This window comes from Monodon monoceros, unplaced genomic scaffold, assembly GCF_005190385.1.
Source record: "Monodon monoceros isolate NGI ecotype Baffin Bay Population unplaced genomic scaffold, NGI_Narwhal_1 Super_Scaffold_18, whole genome shotgun sequence".
Classification (NCBI taxonomy): Eukaryota; Metazoa; Chordata; class Mammalia; order Artiodactyla; family Monodontidae; genus Monodon; species Monodon monoceros.
Window position 1 is genome coordinate 58,969,249 of NW_021703774.1, and position 25,607 is coordinate 58,994,855.

Genomic DNA, 25,607 nt, shown 5'->3' on the forward strand with positions numbered 1-25,607 from the left:
AAAATAGGAGCCAGCCCATGTTGACTCACATCAAGGATTATATCACCATTTTTAGCAACACAGGTAGGTCGACGTAGGGCTAGAGAATATTTTTTGCAAGATATCTGTCTCTGGAAGTAGACTTTATGTTTTAATTAAGCATATCTTTCATCTAGCGTTCTTATCAGGACTGACATTATGAAAGGGTGAGTTAGCAATTGTCTGAGTAGGGTGATATCCACAGTGCTGATAAAGGACTTTGGAAAATACTTTTTGCATCCTCCAACGGATCCCTAAAATTCTCTTAAAGTATGAGTCTTTTGGCTTAAAACTTTAGTCTCTGGCAAAATAAAACATAAAGCAGAGAAAAACTTTTGTCGTGGTTATTGGATATTTACAGTATGGTGTGAATAATTTTCAGGTACTGAGAACAGGTTTTTATAGAAGGAGACACTGCAATAAGATACTCATATTTCATATATATATATATATATATATATATATATATATTTCCCATAATATTTTAGGGAGAAATATCTGTAAATCTGGCTTAGAACATTTTACAATCCCTTTCTTTCATCTCAGAAAGAGTAACAATTATGTAACAAAATTAAAAGTATATAATAAAAAAAAACTATGTATAAAATGGACAACTGATGGGAACATGCTCTATAGCACAGGGAACTCACCTAGCGCACTGCAGTAATCTAAATGAGAGGGAAGTCCATAAAGAAGGGGATATCTGTATGTGTATGGCTGATACATTCTGTTATGCAGTAGAGGCTAACGCAACATTTTAAAGCAACCATACTCCAATAAAAATTAATTTTAAAAAAGTATATTCCAGGTCATTTAATAAAGAAAAAAGATACTGATACTTTACTGATGCATGACTATCATGGATGGAAAGTAAGAAGGATAATTCAGAATGCATTTACTTAACAAGATCCTACTCCAGGTCTCATGGTACCCTTCAAGGACATCTTGCACCAAGAATAAACACCTTGCCATGCTTAATAAGACAAGGATCTTAGGCTCATGCTTTCACCCAAAGACACACAACAGTAATTATGCACATTTTAAAAACCTTTTTCCCCCCTAGCCCAGACCCGTTTGGTGTAGTAAGTATAATTTTATGATATTGAAATTTGTTGTGGGCTGAATTATGTCCACCTCAAAATTCATATGTTGAAGCCCTAAGCCCCAGTAGCTCAGAATGTTACTCTGTTTGGAGATAAGGTCTTTGAAAAAGTAATTAAGGTTAAATGAGATCATTTTGGTGGGTTCTAATGGCCTGCACACATATAAAAAGAGAAGATAAGGGCACAGGTATACACAGAGGGAATACTGTGTGAAGCTTCAAGGAGAAAAAATAAAAGAAAAAAAAAAAAGATGCAAGGAGAAGACAGGCATCTACAAAGCAAGGAGACGGGCCTCAGAAAGAAACCAACCCTGCTGACACCTTGGTCTCAGACTTATACCCACCAGAACTGAGAGAAAATAAATTTCTGTTGCTTAAGCCACCCAGTCTGTGATACATTTTTATGGCAACCCTAGCAAACTAACATAAACTTCAAAATGCTTGCACCTTGAATTAATTTTATTTAATGGCCTAAGTTTATTTATACAGGGCACATTGTGCTGTGGTCCAAGAAGCTTTTCTGAGTCATCACTCATCAGAATTTCTCAAAAGTTAATCAGATGGAATTTATGGGAACCAAACAGGCTAAAGCCATCAAGAGAATTTATTGCAGCCAGTTGCCAATGGAATTTTGCCAGTATGAACTGTTTCTCAGCAAACAAACTCAGATGTCACTCCAGAGTTCCCAAGCAAACTCTCTGGGCATCCAAGTTTCTTCTGATGCTGTTTTACTTCTGGAAATATCCAAGCCACTCTTTCTCACCCACACTTTACATTCTGTGTTCTTTATACTTTCAGAGGTCAGCAAGAATTTCTATTAATGATGCTTTCTAATACATTGCTGCTAGGAATGTAAAATGGTATAGCTGCTTTGGAAAACAGTCTGGCAGTTCCTCAAATAGTTAAACATAGAGTTACTATTTGACTTAGCAGTTCCACTCCTAAGTGTTTACCCAAGAGAAATGAAAACGTATGTTCACAGAAACCTGTACACAAAGTCCATAGCAGTGTTTTTATAATATCCAAAAGGGTAAACAATCCAAATATCCATCAACTGAATGAATAAACAAAATGTGGTACAGCCATACAATGGAATATTATTCTGCAATAAAAAGGAATGAAGTACTAATACATACTACAACATAGATGAATCTTGAAAACATTATGCTACATGAAAGAAGACAGACATAATAGGTCATATATTGTATGATTTCATTCATATGAAATAGCCAGAATGGGCAAATCCATAGAGACAGAAAGTAAATTAGTGATTGCCAGGAGGTGGGGGCAGAATGAATGAAAAATGATGGCCAGTGAGTCCAGGCTTTCTTTATGGGGTGACGAAATACTCTAAAATCAGTTGTGGTGATGGGTGCACAGCTCTGTGAATATACTAAAAGCTATTGAATTGTATTCTTTAAATGAGTGAAGTATATGTTACATGAATCATATCTCCAAAAAGTTATTCTAAATAAACAATGTTTTCTCATTCCTTCTGTCTGCACTTCTCTTCCAAAAACATACACCACAGCCTTCCCCTTTGACAGTGGTAACAAAAAGGGGATTCAAAGTTAGGGATCTAGAGTAGACAGTCACTAAGGCCCTTTTCAAAGGGCCTCAAGAATTTAAAATATCTATTGATCATTTACTGTATTAGTTTCCTGTTGCTGCTATAACAAATTATCACAGACTTAGTGGCTTAAAACAAAATAAATTTATTATCTTACAGTTATGAATATCAGAAGTTGGAAATGAATTTCACTGGAATAAAATCAAGGTATCGTGAGGGTTGTGTTCCTTCTAGAGGCTCTAGGGGAGAATGTGTACCCTATATTTTCCAGTTTCTTGATGTTGCCTGCATCGTTGATCCATGATTCCTTCCTCTATCTTCAAAGCCATCAGCAGAGTATCTTCAAATCTTTCTCTGACTCTATTAGAGACCAATGTAATTCCACTGTGCCCACCTCAGTAATTCAATATAATCTCCCTATCTCAACTTTTAACATAATCATATGTGTAAAGTCCTTTTATCCTGTAAGGTAACGTATTCAAAAGTTCCAGTGACAGAATATGCACATTTTAGGGGGCAATTATTTCCCCTATCACATTTACCATGTCAGTGAGTGACTACAGCATCTAAAGGGGCAGAGGACCTTGGGTAGGGACCATGGAAGAGAGAGAAAGCCGGACAACTAGGTCCTTCACAGAGCAAAAACCTACAAAGACCACATATCCAGTTCAAGTCCACCCCAGGCACATGGCCTGGCCCTTTCACTTGTCTCCTTATGGATATCAGCAAACAATCAATACACATAGTTTTAATTTTTCAAAAAGACAGAAAGAAAAGTCCACAGGTTTGGAATGACTCTTGAAGAAGCCTCAAGAGCCGTTGGAAAAGGCAGTAGTGATCCCCAAGAACCAGCATCGGTTCAAAAAGATCAGGACCTGACAATTTCACATCTTTTTTTTTTCTTTGAGAGGACACTCTGATCAGGAAAATGTGGAGATGCAGCATGTCTGATCTACGCCAAACTATCAATTTTCATAATATCCAGGAGGCAGAATGGAGTAATATGGGCTACAATGTAAGGCAATCTCCCACATAAACAGCTGGCAAAATAATCTTTGATTAAAGGATATCGATTAATGGATTGGTGTCATCTCTTGAGTAAGTCTGTAGCGTTGGGCCACAGGGCTGAGGTTTAACATTCTCATCAGTGGCTTAGACGAATGATTATCATGCTTGTCAAGGATGGAAAGCCAGAAGGGAAATCATGAACAGAATGGCTTTGTTTACAATACAATTAGATTAGATCATGGGCACATGTGGAGAGCAAATGAGGCTGGGGCCTGATCATCAGGAGAAATGACATGCTCAGAGCTTTGCTTTACATTATCTGTGATATATAAAAGGGAAAGAGACTGAAAGGGAGAAAATCCAAAAACGTGAAAATACCAAAGTTCAGAAAGGACACTAGACATTGTCCATTAGAGACAAGAGTAAAGATGTGCGTGCATACCTGCAGATGTATGAAGGCACAGGGAAAGGAGCTAATGGACATAGAAGCAGTAATCATGGGAGAGAGGAGCATGACTAAGGGGTAAAATTTCAGGGAAGCTAAGAAAGGACAGGTCAGGAGTACAGGTGACAAGCCTAAATGCCGGACAATAGGCGAATGACCATACATTATAGTACAACCACATAATAAAATGTAATGCAGTCAATAAAATGAGGTTCTCAAAAATATTGAATGGGGCTTCCCTGGTGGTGCAGCAGTTGAGAATCTGCCTGCTAATGCAGGGGACACAGGTTCGAGTCCTGGTCTGGGAGGATCCCACATGCTGCAGAGCAACTAGGCCCATGAGCCACAACTACTGAGCCTGCGCGTCTGGAGCCTGTGCTCCGCAACAAGAGAGGCCGCAATAGTGAGAGGCCCGTGCACCACGATGAAGAGTGGCCCCCGCTTGCCACAACTAGAGAAAGCCCTCGCACTGAAACGAAGACCCAACACAGCAAAAATAAATAAATTTTTTAAAAAAATTGAATGGCATGGAAAATGTTCAATATAATATTAATTTTTTTTAAAAGTAGTATTCAAACTAATGTACAGTAGAATCTCAACTTTGTTATTTTTTGAAAGTATGCCTAAAAGAAAAATTATAAAGAAAGACCTCAAAATGTTAATAGCAGCTGTCTATTGTGAGTGATTTTATTTTCTTCTTTCACCTCTTCACATTTTCCAAATTTTCCACAAAGGATATGTCTCACTTTTAAAATCAGAAAAATAATTTCAGAGTATAGGTAGAAGTGTTGGTACTTAGGAGGAAAGTTGTCTTATCATGAAATGAAAGAAGGAAGGGAAGGGAAGGGAAGGGAAGGGAGGGAAGGAGGGAAGAAGGAAGGAAGGAAGGAAGGAAGGAAGGAAGGAAGGAAGGGAAGTAGGGTCATTGAGGGAAGTCATGCTAGACAAATTTCTCAGTCAAATCAAAAAGTCAATATTCCTTAGAAAGCATTTTTGTAAAGAGGTAATTTCCCCCTTGAGTAAAGCAGACATTTTAATTTTTTGTTCATTTTAGAGTTTGAAAACCTTTTAAATGAGAAATGTCAGGGGAAAAAAACATGCTAAAATTAACCTGCAGTCCAACTTTGACATCAACTCAACAAAAATCATTAGGATCCAGACACGAGCCCCTGCAGGAACCAACTACCTATGTTGTTACTAAAGCAAAGTAGGGCAGCCCTCCTCATTTTGCTGGTGACTATTCCCAGGCACCATAACATCAGCTGTCACTCATGGCAATGTATCTGCCCAGCAAATTAAGCAACCAGCAGTAAGTAACAGTCCATGGCCAGCTAATGGTCAAATCTGCCTCTGCTCTGTCATCTGAAAAATGAAAATATACTTTCAACATCTGAGAGGAAGGCAACGATACTCAGATGATATAAACACAGAAAGGACTGCAGTGCTTCACAGCTATGCCCAATTAATCCAACAGTCTGTCACTGGCACCAGTAGGTTATTTCCTACTAGAGCTTGATGGTTTTCTCCATTCTAAGCATTCTAATTTTCTGTCAGAATGGCCTCTCAGGAGATCTGTGGGTCCAACGCCATCCTTTTACAAGTAAGGAAACTTGAGAGATTAATTGACTTCCCCAAAGCCTCACTGCTGGCTCGTGGTAGAGTCAAGGAGAGAAACCAGGCCCACAGACCACAGGCTGCCTCTTCTCTCTCCCTCACCCACTGCATCCACACTTGGGAGAAAGGGGTAGCAGGATGGCAGAATGAACAGCACCACACATCGTCTGGTGGAATTAAGGACGATATCTACTGGGACTGAAGAAAAAGTACCCAGGAGAAGCAGCACCTAGGGATAAAAGAAGAGGTGCCATCCACGCGAACCTCAGTCCTGATGTTCACAGTAAAACTTGGTAGGTAAATTTATCTAAACACTATCTTTAAAAAATTTATAGCTTGATCCTGTATCACCTCCATAATTATAAAGCCACCTATTTTTACCACCAGTTTTACAAACAGAGGACCACAGCTCCTTTCTGAGAGCCAGTGTCCTGACATTCTCATCAACCTAGAGTACAAGCCAAAATAAAACCTCCCTGAACACCCAATACTGATGAACTGTAGCCCATACATCAAAACTCACACACTGATCTCATCGCCCAGATTGTATTTGATGCAACCATGAGAGAAGAGAATGAAAAGCCTAAAAATATAGACACAAGGGTTCAGAAAGCAGCTGTCAGTGTAAGGTAAGCAGAGTATTAAAGGAAAGATACTATAGTGAAATTGAAGGCATATCATTTCCTTGTTGAGCCTCAGTTTCCTCAGCAGTAAAATACAGTTAAGTAATTATTTCACTACAGGATTGTTTTAAAAATAAAAAGAGATTATATATGTTAAGCACCTGGCATGGTATTTAACATATAGTAAGTATTCAGTAAAGGGTAATATGATTATAATTATTGAGGGTAATAATTATGGCATTAAGAAAACAAGAAAACTGGTAATATTTTTTATTTCTATATTAAAATTTTATGGCTTCCTGAGGAAACTTTTAGTTACAAAAAAAAACAAATAAAAACAAATTCATCCAGGGTGACATTCCTGAAGATTAGAGAGAGATTTTTTTGTTGACCCATTTAAACCCCAACATCAAATGGCATGTTCATGGACTTTCTCAAATCAGAAAGTCCTAGGGTAGTAAATCTGAATGCATTTTCCTTCAGAGTGGCCTGCTTCTTGTTTTTCTTCCCCCGCAGACAGAAGCAAGCTGCTGACAGTGGCAGTTACCTGTAGACAGTCCACACCTTGTCCCAGGCCATCTAGACCAGCTAGAACACGGAGGGGAGCAGGTTCCACTACTCCACTGACTTGGTGCTTCTCTAAAAGGTACTCAGGAGGCCCAAGGAGGAAAAGGTGCTTTACTTCCTCTTCAGGATTTTATTGACAGAATCAGGTTCAAAGTAAAAAAAGACAGTGACATCCCTGATGCCCTTTCTCTGCCAAGTATATTAAGATGCTAAACAGCAACCTCATAAAGGCAGCTCCAGGGTGTCTGGGAGGCTTCCTCAGCAAGCCTGCAGAAACACTGCAGTAAAACCCTGCATTGCACCTTTCCACACAGACACTGAAAGCTCTTTAGAAAGTTGCCTATTTGTCACGGCAGGATATAGATGACACTACTGCCACTTAGAAGACTACTTAGATTTGAGGTCAGTGGTAAAATGGAGTTAAATGAAGATATTTTCTACAAAATGCAGACCAAGGTATCCTGAGATATTGTGTTGTGAATCAAGAATCAAATTGCTAAAATCCCCAGCCTTTACTTCTCCTAAGCCGTTTCATGGTGGCCACAGGGCACAGCCTTGAAAGGAGCGCCCACCATGTGCCAGATGTTCTGAGGGGAACACAACACAAGTTAACTCACTCAATTTTCACAATAGCCTTGCCAGGTAGGAATTTCTATATCCATTCTAACATTAGGAAATGGAGGCTCAAGGAGTAAATAAGTTGTCTGAGGTCCCATAACCAGCAAGTGGCACAAGTAAGATTCAAACCCAGGCATGTCTAGCCCATGCTTTCTCCACACCGTCACATTGCCTCTCCCATACCAACCATATCTAGCCACTAAGTCCCTGTTTCTTTAACCAATTCAACCAACATTCACAGCATGCTAGTTGTGTGTTGGGCATTGTGTAACGTGCTGGGAGGTGGGGGACACAGATGAGAGAGAGATGAACCCTGGCCTCCAGAAATTCAGTCAAGTGCTGGAGGCAGACATGTAAATAAATAATTACAATTCAAGACTTTAAAAATGCAATTGGAAGTAGAAAAAGAAGAGAAAGAGACTTTTAGCAAAACTTGAGGATGTTTGATTCAGCCCATTGCTTCTCCCATACTTACCTGCCATTAAAATACAGAACATTATAGAACGTCAATCTTTTGAAGAAAATTGGAGATTATGTTGCCTAGTCTCTCATTCTGCAACTGAGGAAATTAAGCGTAAAGAAGTTGCTGCCTATCTCAGCAACTGAGGGGCAAAACAATGACCAGGACTCAGGTTTCTCGACTCAGAGTCCGGTGGTCCCTTCAGTACATCAAACGCCATCCCAGGTCATCACTGACTCAGAGATCCAGAAAAATTTTGCGGGTAGCAGCCCATATATTTGGTTTGCTCTTTTCTCCATCCCACCCCTCTCCCCAAGGGACAATAAATAAGCTAAACTTTGGGGGCAGTATAAAGAATGATAACCTATGAATGAAGATAAAATATTTGGAATTGCAGCAGTATCTTGGGGCGGGTAGATGAATGAAGGATGGAGAATACAGTACATAACTGTGCTAAGGGTACTTACTGTTCACAGTCAAAATAAAAGTTTCAACTACCTTGCTTGGAACCCTTTTATTCTTCAACTACTTTTGTCTCCGTCCTTTGAGGTCAGGTCTGCACAGTGTGAATGTTTTTCCCACATGAATTTAACTTGTTTTTGTTAAATGCACAGTTAGCACCCACTGGGGTAAAATTCACACCTCTCTGTGTTCTAGTAAGACAATCCTTGAAGAGTATGTGGCGGCCATGAGTATGCACCTTGAAAACCTCCAGCTACAGGGAGCAAGACTGACAACCACCCCAGCACCTGTGCAGAGAGGCCCCACTCTCCACATTCCACACTCCCACTCAGCCATGACTGAGTGTGGCAGGGATGCTGAGATAGACCCACTCCTGGGAGGCACGGAACTCCTCTGAAGCCTGACTTAGGCTCAAGCACTCTCAAAGACCTTCTTGAATATTCCTTAGACTCATGGCAGTCTAAGACCTTTCCATCCAACTTCCCCTCCCTCTCTCCGTCCCTTGGGGTCAGACTTGCATTCTGATCTGACAGTTCTCCTAGACTTTCTGGCTTCTTCCTCATTTTTCCTCATAGGCTTGTCCTCTAATAAAACTCTGGCATATTTAATCCCACCCTAGCATCTGCTTCTTGGAGGTACCCAGGCTAACACAAGTTAACAAGGGAAGCACACAAGACAAATCAGGACAGTACCAGAAATTCCACCACTACAGCACCCTAGATCTTGGCCCCTGTATGGTCTGAGTTGTATCTCCCCCAAAATTCTAACCCCCAGTACTTCAGAACGTGACTATATTTGGAGATAGGGTCATTAACGAGGTAAGTAAGTTAAAATGAGGTCATTAGGATGAGCCTTAAACCAATAAGACTGGTGTCCTTGTGAGAAGAGGAGATTAGGACACAGATATGCATAGAGGGACAATCATGTGAGGACACAAGAAGGTGGCCATCTGTAAGCCAAGGAGAGAGACCTCAGAAGAAAACAACTCACTGACCCCTTGATATCAGACTTTTAGCTTCCAGAACTGAGAGAAATATATTTCTGTTGTAAGTCACCCAAGCTGTGGTACTTTGTTATGGAAGCCCTAGAAAACTAATACAGCCCTCTTGTATTTCATGGCCTGAGTTAGGAGGTGGCTTCCGTTTTCTTTGAGACAGCTTTACTGTTTCTCCAGGCCAGTCCTGTGTGGTGGTCCCTCACTTAGCTAACAGGGAGCTCCTTCGATCTCTTACACATAGAAGACACAGACAATACACCCAGCATTCTGATAACAGGATTTCCTATCAAAGGGCCCTAATGATCTGTCATATATTATGGATAAGAAAATGAGAAACACTTCATCCACTGCTTCTGTCATTGAGGAGTCTACAAGAAAGTTAAGAATGAAATTCAACACCATTCTGGCAGAAAGCTTTACAACAGAAAAATATACCAGGGCCGTAGGAAGCTGGGTAAAAACTCGCAATGGAGGATCAGCAGTTAAAGTAATCCTACTCCTTCTGAAGAGCCATAGGAAACTCATCTACTTGATTTCAAAAGATTCCAGGATTTCTGGAGAAAGCAACAAAGCACAGCTCTGAAGAGAAGGAAGTTCTCATCCACCCAAGGCTCCTATCATGGGACTTCATCACTTTCCAAAATGATTCTGAATTCTATAACCTACCCATACCTGCAAAGGAAAACATAAATTGGTACGAAATTTTGGTTAGTCTTTTGGAATAAGCTTCTGCTGCAAGAGTTCTAATTTTGCTAAGGGTTCTCTCAGAGTGGTTGGATAAAAATTGATTGCTTATTGGTAAAGATTTCTTTTGTACGTTTTTCCCTTTTATTCTACTGGTTATGCCCTCTTATCAAGGTTCTCAGTGGCTATCAAACAGGGTATGGAGGATGAAAACCAGGTTCATTCATGCTGCTTTTATCCCAGTCCTTCCTGTTTTGAGAACCCCAACTTCTGACTATACTGCTCTGAATCTCTACTTCCCCTCATACCCTCATGAGCTACCAACCACCTCATGCAGGAGAATGCCCTCCAGAGCCACTCATCACAGTTCTTCTGTGGAAATCATCACCTTGTTGCCTTCAGGTTCTGTCTCAGAGGGATTTAGGGAGATGTTGCTTTCATAGCTGGGCTCAATAAAGGCTTTTATGAATTGAGAAAAAGAGGTGTGCATATAGATAAAGAGTGGAAAGAAAAAATTTTAATAAAAATAATTCTGTGACGAGATTAAAGCTGTGTGTGTGGTTTTGAAATTTTCTCTAATTTATAAATTACTATAAAATCAAAAATGGATAAGTAAGTGTAAAATAAAAATTCACCATTACTGACTTGATTCTTCCACTGAGCCAAGACTGAGTCTAGAATTTTACTAAGACAAAGTCCAAAATCTTATTTCTGCCTCTGGGTTTCTTTTTCAAGGTCTGTTCCCTCCACTTTGCCACTCCCTCTCCCTCCTAATTCTTTTCTCTCTTTGTATTTGAGGAGAATTGAAGAGAGCTGAGATACGGTATTAGGAATATCCTTGCTACTCACTCTCCCTGGAGTGCCCTCTCCCACCACCTTTGCTCAGTAAGGTCTTCCCTTGCCACCCCATTAAAAACTGCAAACCATTTCCAACCTCAGCACTCCACAACCACTTTTTTGCTTTATTTTTCTTAACTCTAATAAATTTATTGAGAACCAAGATTTTTCTATTTTTTCTACTGTAACACCTAGAAGAGTTCCTGGAACATTCTTAGAGACACAGTAATTATTTGTTGAATGAATGAATAAAGAAAGAAATAACTTCCTGGTGTGGGAATTCTGCTTGAGGCTAATTGTCTCTTTTTAACACCTTAGACATCATTACACATGGACCACCGTATAGCCACTTGCTGCTGGAATCCCATCACTCAGCAAGGGACTCTCTTGGGTGAAATGCTGGCAATCTACCTCAAAACCAGCCACCTTTCATGATAGCCATTGGATCTATAAGAAATGTATGCATCAGTGGCAAAGATGCACTTTCTTTCTTACTAATAGTTTTATTTGAGAAAGTGACCAACAGAGAGGAAAATTATACTTACTAACCTCCCTTGCAGCTAAGAAAGGCCATATCACTAAGTTACGGTCAATGGGATGTAAGCAGAAGTCTCATATAAAATTTTCAGGAAATATTCTTAAATTAGAGGAAAACACTATTCTTTATTTCTTTCTCCTTTTTTATGGCCAGAATATGAATGCAGTGCCAAGAGGCTGAAGAGATATGCTAGACCATGAGGTAGAAACCTCATGCCAAATATTTAAATCAGTATGGTAGAAGGAGCCCAAATCCTTGATTATTCTGGGCCACCTGTACTGACTACCTATATCTATATTTTTTTTCTAGAAATTTATCTATTTCATCTAAATTTTAAAATTCATTTGCATAGTTATTCATAATATTCTCTTATTGTCTTTATAATATCTGTAGGATCTGTAGTGATGTCTTCTTTTTTATTCTTGTTGCTGATTATTTGTGTGTTCTTTATTTTCTTCATCAGTCTTGCCAAAGTTATATCAATTTTATTAGACTTCAAAGAATCAACTTTTAGCTTTGTTGCTGATTCCTATTGATATATTTTCTATTACCATTATAATTTATTTTCTTCTATAGGGGGAGGGGAGTTACTTACCTATTTTTTCTACATTCTTGAATGTAGGAATATAAATCTTTCTCTATATACTATTTGCAACATCTCACAAATAATCATATGTCATGTTTTTCTTATCATTCAATCTATTTTCTAAACGCCAATTCACAGTTGTCTTGTGGGTTATTTAGAAGTGTATTTTTTTAGTTTCCAAATATATAGGGAAATTCTTTCTTGTTTTTATTTGTAACAAAATTGTATCATGGCAGATTTTGTATAAACACAATTCCTTGACAGTGTTGGCTTTCCTCTTCCATCCATTAGAGGGTGAGTTTTTGTAAATATTTTGTATGTGCTTAAAAATCTGACTTTCTAAAAAATTGTTCTATAAGTGACCTCTGACTAAGGTTTGTTCAATGTGTTATTCAACTCTTTTAAATTCTTACTGATTTTTGTCTGATTGCTCTATCAATTTACTCATAGATGTGTAGTAAAATTATCCACTATGGTTGTGAATTTGTCTACTTATCCCAGAAGTTTTGACAATTTTTACCTTATATATATTAAGATTATGTTATTTGGAGTAAATAAATTTAGAAATGTTTTATATACCTGATGAATTGTCCTTTTGTCATTATCTGGAGATGTGTTTATTTCTAATAACGCTTTTATTTCTTTTTCAGTCCATTTTATCTGATATTAATATAGCTAGTTCCATGTTTGGTTTTGGTTTTAGCTTTTAGGGTATATCTTTTTCTATGATTTTAGTCTTTCTGAACCTTTATATTTTACTTGTTTCTCTTGTACAGAGCATACAGTTTCTTTTTAATACAGTTTGCTAACTTTAATTAGCATATTTATTTATACTTAACATAATTACTGACATATTAGTATTTATTATATGCTATTTGTCCCGCCTGCTCTACATTCTTTTTTCTCTTTTTTTCTTGCCATATTTGAATCAATTATATTCATTCACCTTTTTCCCCTCCACTAGTTTTTAAGCTATACACTGTTTTTTGATTCTTTCAATAATTACCCTTGAAATTATGGTATGTATTTATGGCTTACCAAAGTTTGGTGTTAACTAATACCCTGACCTTCATCCTAGACAATGCAAAGACCTTGAAACATTTTAATTCTGTTCTCTATCCCTTATCTCACACCTACTTGTATACTACTGCTGCCTTGTGTTTAATCTTGTTGATATTTTTAAATTCCAAAAGATATAATGATGATGATTGCTTTATATATCAATATTCATTACCATATACCCACATATTAACATTTTTGCTCATCTTAAATTCTTCTTTCATCTCCAACCTTTCATCTGCCATCATATTCCTTCTGCCTGAGGTTTACTCCTTTGTATTTCCTTTACTGCTAATCTGCTGATGACAAATTCTCTCAGTTTTATGTTGTCTGAAAATGTTTTCCTTCTCCCTGGGTATGTTGGTAGTTTTCGTTTTTCTGCGTTTTGGAGATATTGCTCTATATTGGGGCTCCCACTGTTACAGTTGGGAAGTTAGCTGTTGGCCTAACTTGCTTGTTTCAAGGTAATCCATGGTATAACCTTGGTCTTTCTTACTATGATATGTCTGCATATGGATTTCTTTTTACATATTCTGTTTGGGATGTATTCGGCTTCTTTAAAGGGTGGTTTGATGTCTTCCATCAGTTTTGAAAAATTCTCAGCCATTATGTCCTCAAATGTCACCTCAGTTCCATTAGAAAAATATGATAAATGCAATATTTCCCTGCCCTCTTTCCAAGACTCAGTATGATTGTCCTACCTTCTCACTGTACTCTCTATGTCTCTTACCCTCTCTTCAGTGTTTTCATCTTTTCATCTCTCCATATTTCATTCTGGAAGATTCCTCTAATAATCTTCAATTTACTAAATCTCTTTTCAACTCTATCTAATTGTCTGTTAATTTCATCTGAGTTCTTTATTTTGCTTAGTGTATTTTTTAGTTCTAGGATTTTTACTTGGTACTCTTTTCAACTCTATTATGTCCCTTTTTAGAATTTCCAGGGTTTTTGCTAAATTTTCTGCATTATGTCTTCCTTGGAATAACTTCCTTATGTTTCCAGAGTAAATAGTTGTTTTACACTCTACGTCTGATAATTTCAATATCTATATCACTTATGTGTCCATCTAGGTGTCTTTTATTTTTGTTGATTCTTGTTCATGGTGTCTTACTTTTCTCCTGTGCTACATTATCTTTGCTTGTGTGCTAGAAATTTTATTTGAAAAAAAATTATTTGCCAAAATATTTTGAGAACTAACAGCATGTCATCTCCTTAGAGCATTTTTGTGTGCCTCTGCCTATCATCAGAGACATTAGAAGACTGCTCTAATCTAGGTTGAAGGCTTTTGAAATTCTGAGACATTGTACAACCCAAAACACTGCACTAATTTTTGTGCAAGGAAATAAATTTCTGGTTTACCTCTATTCCTAAGGTGTAGCCTTTGGGGCCCAAGCATAAACCAGCAGTGATCCACCAGTGTACATCGATCCCCTCTTTTTCTCTCACCTTTAGAAGCCACCAAAAGTACAACTACAGTCCCTCTGCTCTCCTTTGAGCTGAAAAGTAACCTCAGGGTAAAAGTGATCTGGTATTCCTCGTTCACCTCTCTGGGTCATAGCCGAGTTCATTCACTATCTTGTTAGCTCTTAGATGATTTTAAGGAGAGTTTTTTTCCCAACTTTTTAAGTTACCTTTAGTAGTGGTGGCTGGTCCATATTGCCTAGTCTATGATTACAAAAACTGGAAGTCCTTTAAGTTGTCCAGATTTATAAACTTTATTTATATGAGAGAAAGACAAGCATCTAAATTTTTACACTATAAGTTTTCTGTCACCTGCAGCCAAATCTTAATTCCAAAAGCAGGATTCTTATCACACCACTGTTCTAGCACACTATTCCTTTTCTAAAGGGTATTCTAGTTCACTGTTTATATTCTCTCTCTCTCTCTCTCTCTCTCTCTCTCTCTTTCTCCAGTATTTCTTTCTGACACTTTCTCTGTACTCAAATAGTCACCAGAAATCAGACAGCCCAATGGCTTTGATACTTACATTAAAAGGGACCTGACTTGGCCTTTCTCAATGTTATAGGTAGTTCCCTTGGGACATCTCCCACGATTTGGGGAAGATAGAAAACATCTTCCCACAGGAGAGAAGGAGAAGAAGAGGAAAGGGATTTGTTTCTTATCATAAACACTGCGCTCCTCTAAAAGGAGGCCTCATCCCCTCTCCTCAGTCCTCTTCTACATGTACCTGAAGGGAAATTGTTACTCTGAAGACATGACTGGCCTCAGTAATTCACCATGATCTTCTGAACTTAAAATATATGGCCCTTGAACTTAGAATATATGGGCTTAATGCCTTTTGTGCTCAGGTTTGAACTTTAATCACAATTCTAAAAGGAAAAATCATACTCTATGGCCCACACCATCCTGCTACACTCTAAGAAATGGTGTGATATATTCTCAATGAACTTGAAAAAGTACACAAAAATATAATGGTTATGTGGGTACTCACACATACTATTTTCAGTGTTTTCTTATTATAAAGATTGCCATTATTAGAATTAGCTATTTTCATTTTTTTAATCTGCAGTTTTTCACTTTAATGTTTTCCTCCCAGACCAAAACAAGGTAATTGCTTTAGATGCTTTAAAATTACTGTACTTTTCAAATATTTATTCTTTTCATACAATTAACTCTTCTCTCTAATGCTAGCAAAGCTTATAATGGTCTTAGCTGGATCTCTCAGAGTCCCTGAAGCCTTGCCATGCTCATAAACTCATTCTCTCTTCTGAGGGTCTTAATCTCTTGGCAGAAGGGCAACTCAAAGGAAACCTTAGCATGCCTAGTTCAGAGAGAAGGAAAAAGAGAATTAAAGGGGAAGGCTCCAATTTGCTACAGAGAATTGATGGAAATGGGTTTTTCATTTGTTTGTTTTTAATGTTCTATTTAAATAACAAATGACATGTCTCTAAGGAGTGATCCATTGATTTGTTAACCCACTGGCGTGGGTCACTTTCTCAAATTCTGGACAGTAATTTTTTTCCGGGGGGTGGGGAGAAGTCAGGGAGTGGGTAGGCAAGGAGAAATGGAAGAAGCCAACCAAGAAGAGAGCCAGTATATCCTGGGCACCTGTGGATGGGAGGAGTCAGAGGGAAAAAAGACCAGAGGAAGAATGGTACATAAAATTGAGGCTGGAGATGACACAACAAAATCCTATTGCTCACTCAATTTGGTCCAGACTGTCTGTCTCCCAGTTCTTCAGCAGCACCACCTTAACCATCCCTTACAGCCCCCTGCCCAACCAATACCCTATCTACTCTCAAGAAGACCTTGTCTCTTTTGCGACAACAAAAATAGAGGCCATCGATGGAAACCCCCTCAACTCCTTGGATCCAGCCTACAAATGTATCTGCTCTAGGCCCACCCTGGCTGCCCTCCTTTATGCCACAGGGGAAGAGGTACTCCTGCCCCCTCTGGGGTGAACCCTACAGCTGTGCTCTAAATCCATCCACTCCCTCCTCTTCAGACCCTTTGTCACTTTGTCAGTCTCAGGATTGAATGTTTAGATGTGCTTAAGTCTTTGCCATCTTCAATTAGAAGAAACCCTCTTGCTATAAATCCCGTTTATCTACCACCACCACATCTCTGTTCTTTCTTTCATTGCCTGAGTTCCTCAAGGCCCACTTCTCTTTTCCCTCTCTGCTCCCTTCGTGGGCTATCTGCTTCCATTGCACCAATGCTCAGTTATACACACACGAATGACTCTCCCCTGAGCTCCAGATTCAAATATCCACTTACTGGTCACTTATATTTGCATTTCTCAAAGACATTTTAAACTCCAAATGCCCTACTGGATTTACTACTATCTTCCCAACTCTCCAAATCTGGGTCTCCTACTATTTATTCCCCTTTTCAGTAAATGATACCAAAATCTCTCCAGTCACCTAAAGCAGAAATTGAGGCTCTTTACTCATGCCTACCTTTCCTCAACCCCACATCTCATTAATCTTCATTTCCTATCTCCCAATCTCCTAAACATCTCTCAAGGCTGCCTCTAGTTATCTTCTTTTGCCACCAGCCAATAACCACTGGCTGATCTGCCTGCATGTAATTTATCCACCCAATCCATACTCTACAGCAGCCACCAGGATCTTTATAAAAATGCAAATCTGAACCTACCACTTCCTTGCTAAAAATGGTTCAGCGATTTCTTAATGATCTTAGGAAAAAGAACTTAAAATAGTGTAGTAACAGAAATCCTATTTTGAAACACACACACACACACACCTACACACTTCTTTTATCTTTTGTCTTCCTCCCAAAAATCAACTTCTCCTTAGATGGCCAGAACATCTATCTGCTAGGAAAAGATTAGGACTATAAAGGAAGAATGCCAAGGGGGAGAAGGGGGTTAGTATCCAGATTTTGACTTTCAAAATGAGGTTTTGCTGCAAGCCAATAGCCATGCAAGGGAAGATTTTCTTAATTCCTTTATCCTCTCTTTTGGCTTAATCCAGAATCAAGACTGGCTGCCCAGACCACAGGGTTCTCCACAGTACAGAGAAGGTTCCCCTTGCAAAGACCATTTGGAGGACAAAACAGGAATACAACAAGAGTTGGGGTGAGGCTGAGTTATCCGGGAGACAATTGCTGGGCTCTGACCCCTTTGAGGAGGGAGGGAGGGAGAAAGAGACAGAGAGAGAGAAAGAGAGAATCAGGGAATGGCCCAGCTACAAGGTACACAGGCAGCAGACTGCAGCTATGAAGATCAGCAGAGCAAACAGTGGCCAGGAAGACAAGGGACACGGCTGCAGAGACCAAAAGAGTCAGAAGATATTCCAGGTCACGACAGGGTTCCAAGGTCCCTTTTGTAAAACTAATACGAGTACCAAGTAAAGCCAAAACCCACCTCAATACTCTTAGCAGCCATCTTGAAGAGTTGCAGGTAAGGGCACCTGAGTCTAAGTATGTTTACTCAAAAAGGACAATTTATATTTCTATGTTACACTAAGCTTTGGAACTGAAATCTTTGCTCCTCAGCAGATGGAGTTTCTGAGAAAGACAAACTTAGATAATGATCCCCCCACAAAGGAAAAGAAGGAGGAAGACGAAGGGATGGAGAAGGGAGAGGGGAAAAAAGAAAGAGAAGATGACAGGTGATGTAAGGAGAAGAGGTAGAGGAAGGGGAAAAGGGAACGGGGAGGGGGAGGGAGCATGAGATGTGGGAAGAAACCATCATTGCCTCACAACTGGGATGCACCTCAAGTCAACTTGCACCTCCACTACAATGTCCTGGAAGCCACCATGCTACATCTGCTGTCAGCCCTGCCAGCCATTCCTCCTTCACTGAATTCTCAAAACACACTGGCCTCTTTTCCTTTTCTCAAAACTGCCCTGGTCCCTCTCACCTCAGAGTGCTTCCTTATGCAGTCTATTCCCTCTGTCTCAAATTCTCTTCCCTCTTCCGACCACCACCCTGTACCCAGCTAACTTGACTCTGGCCCCTCCATCATTTTCCCAAGGAAGCCATACCTGTACTTCCCTGGCCCTGGCTGCCACCCCTGCTGGCCCAGAGTCCTTTATGCTATGGTCTCACAGCTCTCTTCCCTGATGGTAATCATAGTGCTGTTTGATTGTACCACTGATTCTGCCTCCCCGATAGACTATAAACCCCACGCCGGCAGGACTATCTGTTTTGCTCACCATTGCATCTCCAGTGTCTAACACACCATAGGCAGTCAATTAATCTGTGTTGAATAAAGTAATGCTCAGTAAATGAATAAATAAATGAATAGCACCATCTGCTCAAATATGAGATGGGTTGCCTTGTGAGGAAAGCACATTCCATCCTTGTGCATTCAAGCCCAGTGGGATGACTGCCATCAGAGATGCTTTAGAAGTGATGCCTGCACTAGATAGATGGTTGGAGTCTGTACCTTCTCATCCATCTCAGAAAGCTCATGTTTCTCTGTATTTAAGTGTCCCGAGAGCTAGGAGGACATGCTATGCAGCTTCCTCTCGGACTATGAGAGTGCCCAAGACACACGGGCCCAGTGTGTGCCTGAGACCAGAGGAGAGCTTTCTCCAAAACAAGATGAAGGGAATGAGCATCTGTCTGTGCCCCTGGTGGCTTTTCACGCTGGTCACCTGCAAGATGGGGTGACAGTGTGATGGGACGGAGGGAATACCAGTGAGAAAGATCTCATAGACCTGAGTCAATTGAATTAATTTAAAAGGCACAGACACACTACTATATATTAAATAATTACTAATAAGACCCGCTGTATAGCACAGGGAACTCTACTCTATACTCTGTACTGGCCTATATGGGAAAAGAATCTATTGATAAAAAAGAGTGGATATATGTATACATATAACAGATTCACTTTGCCGTACACCTGAAACTAACACAACACTGTAAATCAACTATACCCCAATAAAAATTTTTTAGAATAAAAATAAAAATAAATAAAAGCCACAGAGCAGTAAAGTGACCCAGAGGGTAAACTCCAAGCATTTGTCTGCGTGACTTTATTCCCTGCTGACTGTAAGCTATTTTGCAAGAATGTGGACACGGCAATTGCACTGCCCACTACCATGTTTTGCATGGTAGATGCTTAACATACATCCAATGCATAAAAGTGAGTGGACCAACCTTCATCGCTGAGGGTTTGTTGTTGTTTCCTCATCAGCTGTTGCCGTTGCTCACGGTGGTTGTGTGTGTTTTGTGCGCACGTGTGTAAATGGAGTGCATATGTATGGATGGGGATGGGAATACAGAATTGAGGCACCAACTTGTATTCAACATAGCAAATGTTTTAAGTCAGAATCAGCAGCAACATAGGTGCTACACATATGATGTGCAGAGAAAGACCCTCTTACAGGCATAGCCCACTACCCAAGCCCCAGTGCCTATATCTGTATCTGAAAGGCTAAGATGTTTTTTTCCTCTGGGTCTTGAAATATTTTGATTCTGAAAACCTTTATTAAAATGAACATGCTTTTGGACGGGGAATGATTTCAGCTTCTACCATTTTGCATTTTAGAAGGACCTGAAACATCAGACATGAGATTATGAGTGGAAAGAGAAAGGATAAGAGGACAGGAAAATCATCAGAGAGAGAAGCTGCCAAAGGTAATCTTGGTCACCTTTAAACATCATTTTCACAATTTCGCTTGGGAGGCCCAAGGTACAGCTGCCCCTCCTCAAAAGAACACACTGCAGATCTCTGAGATAAATGGATGAGCTCAGGTTAGCTTAGATTAGAAGAAAAAGTGCTAGACTCCCTTGATGTTTTTCTGATCAAGGACAGCAAGCCACATCTCGGGGGTTCTGTGGCATCAGACGGTTGCAGCCTGGGCATCTCCTGGATGCGGCAGCAGATCAGGCCACCCACGTATTACTGGAGGGGTGGGGTCTGCATAACTGCTCCAGAGAGCTCAGGACCCAGGCAGACCCCGCAGAGAGCCTGCAGAGTGCAGTGTCCAGTTTTGGGAGGACCCAGGGAAATGGGTATAGAGACAGAAATGAAGGATGGAGAGTGGGAAACAAAGAAAGAGAGAGAGAAAGAGGAGGGCAGGTTAAGCGTCTGGAAAATTATCGCAGTCTCACAGCTTTTGCTGCTTCAATGCATGGATGAGTCATCAGCTGGTTGCCTAGGCGACAGCTATTTTCCTCCTGCTGCTGATCAATTTCATCTGTACAAAAGTCCCATGAAACTGTTGGCTGTGAAGATAATATACCGGAGCACAGAAAGTCCTGTCAAACAAGGTCTGCATTTCAAGTATTCTGAGCCAGACCTTGTGTGTCCCTAATCATCGACCTGTGTACCCCACCCCAGGCCACAACCCCATTCTCTCTCTCTCTCTTTCTCTCTTTCTCTCTCTCTCTCTCTCTCTCTCTCTCTCACACACACACACACACACACACACACACACACACACACACGCACAAATGCTCACACAGACACCCGCACAGGGTGATGGGCCAGGACAGGGGCAAAGGCAGGAGAAGACTGTCAACTGCCTTATCCTAGTCAGCCTGGAGATCATAACGGCGACCTCACTGTCTTCCCTTAGAGACACAGTGGGTATGTGGTCATTCTCATTGCATTTCTCCAAAAACTTCCCTGGACAATGAAATACAGCCACAGAGGGCAGTCAGGGACAACATCCTCTGAACTATGCCCTGAGGTCTGCACCCCTGGTTTCAGAGCAGGGGAAAGTGGCTACCGTCTCCACCCTAAGTCCTCCCAACGACATCACTGTCTCCTTTCCCTACTTTATTTTTCCTGTTAGCATTTGTCACTACCTACTACATACTAAATATGTAATTTTTTTGCCTTCCCCACCAGACTGTAAGCTGCTTTAGGGCAGGAATTTTATTTTTCCTACTCACCACTGCATTCTTATCTCCTAGCCTAGCTCATCATCCTGCACATAGTAAGTGCTCAGTAAAAGTTTGCTGAATGAATGAATGAATAGAAATGTTCATTAGACTACCTCACAGATAAGGCCACCCTAAAAAAAATTCAATCAATATGACCAAACGCCCTTCTGAAAGGACTAAAACCCTTGAGACTTCTGCGTTACAGGCAAGATAACACCCACATTATGACAAATTAGGAAATTGTCACAGTTTCTGTGTTTTTTCCATTCTACCTCCACCATTTGGGGCATAAAGAACATGAGGAAGATCTTATAGATCCCATAGCACAAAGCTGATAGAGCTGCCAGGCCTATTTACATATTACTAATAATCACTAAGGGCTTACAAGGTGGCAAGCACATTACATGCACTTTTTGTTTCATTCTCACAACAACCCATGTGGGAAATATTTTATAATTCCCATTTTACAACTGATGAAACAGACTAAGAGAGGTTAAAGAACATGCCCATGTTACACATGCAATATATGATCACGATTCAAGCCCAGATCTGCGTTCTCAGCTGGCATCCAATATTGCCTCTCTGCTTATCACAACTCTCCACTTGTCACTCTTGCCCTTTGGGTGACATTTTCAGCCCTATTTTTCTCCTTCAAGCAGACCAGGATGTCAATTTTAGCCTGAAGTGTTTTGCACTTATACTGTGCTTCCTCATTTTCCAAGTATCTTCATATAAGTTATATCATTCGAGCCTCAAAACAATCCTGTAGAGCAGATAGCGTCATTCCCACATTTCAGGTGTAGAAAATGAGAAAAGAAAAAAAAAAAAGGTTAAGTGACTTGCCTGAAGTCGTTTTACTAATCAGACATGGGACTTGCACATTGGCACTCAGATGGTATTCCCATTCCAGCCCAGATGTGCTCTGGAAAAGAGCATCTAAGGGCCCTCCCACTGTGATTGGCCCTGGGCCCTGACCACACCCTAATTTGGCTCTAAGCCCCCACCACACCTCAGAGCTGTCCCAGAAAAGCCTCAAGTTGGCAAACATTGATCCACCTTGTCAGCTAATCTAGACACAGCCTGCTGGGGAACCTCAGGGACCTCACCCCAGAAAAGCAATCTAAGATTTCAGAGGAAATCTGAATATCTAAGAGTCCAAATGTCATAGCTTAATTTAGAAAGTGATGCCAGATACTTGTAACTAATTTTATCCTCACTCTTTCCTTGTCCTGATCCCCTTGCTTCAGCCCGTTCCCTACCCACCCCCTTTCCCCTTCAAAAAGAAATAACCTTGGCTCACCCACCATGAAATAAAAATGCTTTAAATGGTAGCTTTATAGACATGATTCCGAAAAATAAGTTCACAGGAGATCCTTACCAGTTCTTCCTGAAAATAGTGCCAGGTTAGGAGGGAATGAGTAATTGGAAGAAACAGAATTAGAAATTTTAATCCAAACTCTTGTAAGATGTCAAGGCTAGCCAGCAACCAACAAGCACATAAAATGAAACACATTAATGATCCACAAAAATGGTGAGTCTTGCCTTAAGTGGTTTCTGTGAAAAAGTCTACTTGCCTGCCTTAGCCATTCTTCTTTTTCAGTATGGCTTCATTTCTCTAGGACTTGTTGGACAATTTTCCTGTCTAAATGAAAGCCATGTTTTTTCTTCCATGTCTGATCCCACATGTTTTGTACATGTGTCTGCATGTTTGCGTCAGTGGGAGCTGGACTGAGTGAGGACCTACCACATTCCAGGCACTTTCCATATGTAAACTCATTTATACCTCCAGTGGGTCTGTGATTGGAGTATGATTGCCAGGATTGTTTTCCTTTTACAGATGAAGAAACTGAGGCTCAAAGAAGTTAAGGAATTTGCCTAAGAACATACAACAACAACTAATAAAAGTAATCACAGCAATTGACCTAGTATAGTAACTGGATATCAGCATTATCAACAAAAATAAAACAAAAACACATCCACACATTTGCTCGTTACTTTTATTTCAGCACAAGACTACTTTATTCAATGATTCTAATTGAACATTAACACTAAGTGACCAGGGAGATAAAACTATGTTGAATCCTTAATGACCTCTTTCCCCACTGATGAGATCAATAATGACAATGAAGTGTTCATCCTAATTTTGTTTTGGCCAAAATTTATTCTCACTTTTTAACCTTCAAAAGCACTGTTATATGTCAAAGTCATTTACAAATCAAGTCAGAAAACTTTTAGATACTTATATCCACCCATCCCCTCAACTATGAGGGCAGGGTGATAACTATTTGTTATTGTTCCAGAAATAAGTCATTACATTAATTCTAATGATGATATGAAGCCATATTAGAGTATTTGAACAATCTACTTGAAAAGTAGATTGCATGTCCACTGCAGCATTATTTACAACCACTAAGATATGGAAGCAATCCAAGTGCCCATCAATAGATAAATGAGATGAATGGATTAATGAATGAATGTGTGTGTGTGTATACATACACACATACATATACACGATGGAATATTACTCAGGCATAAAAAATGAAATCTTTCCATTTGCCACAACATGGACAGACTTAGAGGGTATTATGCTAAGTGAAATCAGTCAAACAGAGAAAGACAAATACCATATGATTTCACTTATATGTGGAATTTGAAAAACAAAAGAAATGAATAAACATACCAAAACAGGAAAAGAGTCGTAGATACAGAGAACAAACAGGTGGCTGCCAGAGGGGAGGGGAGTAGAAGGAGGGAAAAAAAGGTGAGGGAGATAAGAGGTACAAACTTCCAATTGCGAAATAAATGGATATGACACATACAGTGTGGGGAGTACCATTAATAACTATGTAATACCTTTGTCTGGTGGCATATCATAACTAGACTTATCATGATGATCATTTTGAAATATATAGAAATATCAAATCACTATATTGTACACTAGGAATTAACGTAGTGTTACAGGTCAATTATACTTCAAAAACAAACAAACTCATAGAGATCAGATTTGTGGTTACCATAGGTGGGGGGAGGAGGAATTAGATGAAAGCAGTCAAAAGGTACAAATTTCCAGTTATAAGATAAATATATTTCCCATTTTTTGTGTGTATGTTCCCATTCATTTTGTGATTAATTTATATGGGCATTTCCCTGAAGAAAATGCAAGTTTTATTAAATATAAATGGCATAAGTTTGCTATCCTTAAAATATTAGGATTTTAAATATGGTGACCTCAAGCAGATCTGGGAAAGCTCAAAGACAGGACAAAAAAAAAAGCGAAAAAAATCACTGGAAGCTGCGGTCTTGGCTAGGTAGTATTGTTAGAGCAAAGGATGTATGTGGCCAAGTGAAGAGAAATGAGACTACAGAGGTAAGCAAAAGCCAAACCTTGAATGGCTTTACTAAAGAGCATATCCAGAAAAATCCACTAGAGGGTTTTCATCCAGAAAATTACATGATGAATTTGGAAATCGAAGTTAAAAACATGACTCAATCAGCAGTATGACGCTGTACTGGAGAACAGAAAACACTGATGGCAGGAAGAATGTTTATAGTGACCCAAGTAAGAAGCAATGAAAAACTAATCTAAGGCAAGATCAGTGAGGATGGAGATGTGGTAATGGATACAGGAGAGGTTAGAGAGAAAGACTATAGAAGGAAGTACAAGTAAGTAAAAAGAGCCATCCTTGAAGATGACAACTAAGGGGAGGCCTAAGATGCCACTTAAGGGGAGAAGAAACGTAGGAGAAAGTGCATGTTTGGCCAGGAATTTAATATATTGAACGTCTGATTCCTCTGTACGTCCTAGTAGAGCTATCCAGTAGAACTCAGTGGTATTAGAACATCAGAGGAAAGTCTGGCTGGAGATAATTCATACTCATCAGTGGAAGTTGAAATTGGCTCTAAATGAGGTCACACACCATCAGGGTACGGAGTAAGAAGAGAAACATTGACATTTAAGTGGGCAAGTGTAGAGGCTTCAATGAAGGAGATAAGCTTAGGAAGGACCCAGGAAAGAGCGACACCTTGGAAGTCAAAGGGAAAGAGAATTTCAGAAAGAAAATGGTCCACATGGTTAAAGACTGCAGAGGCT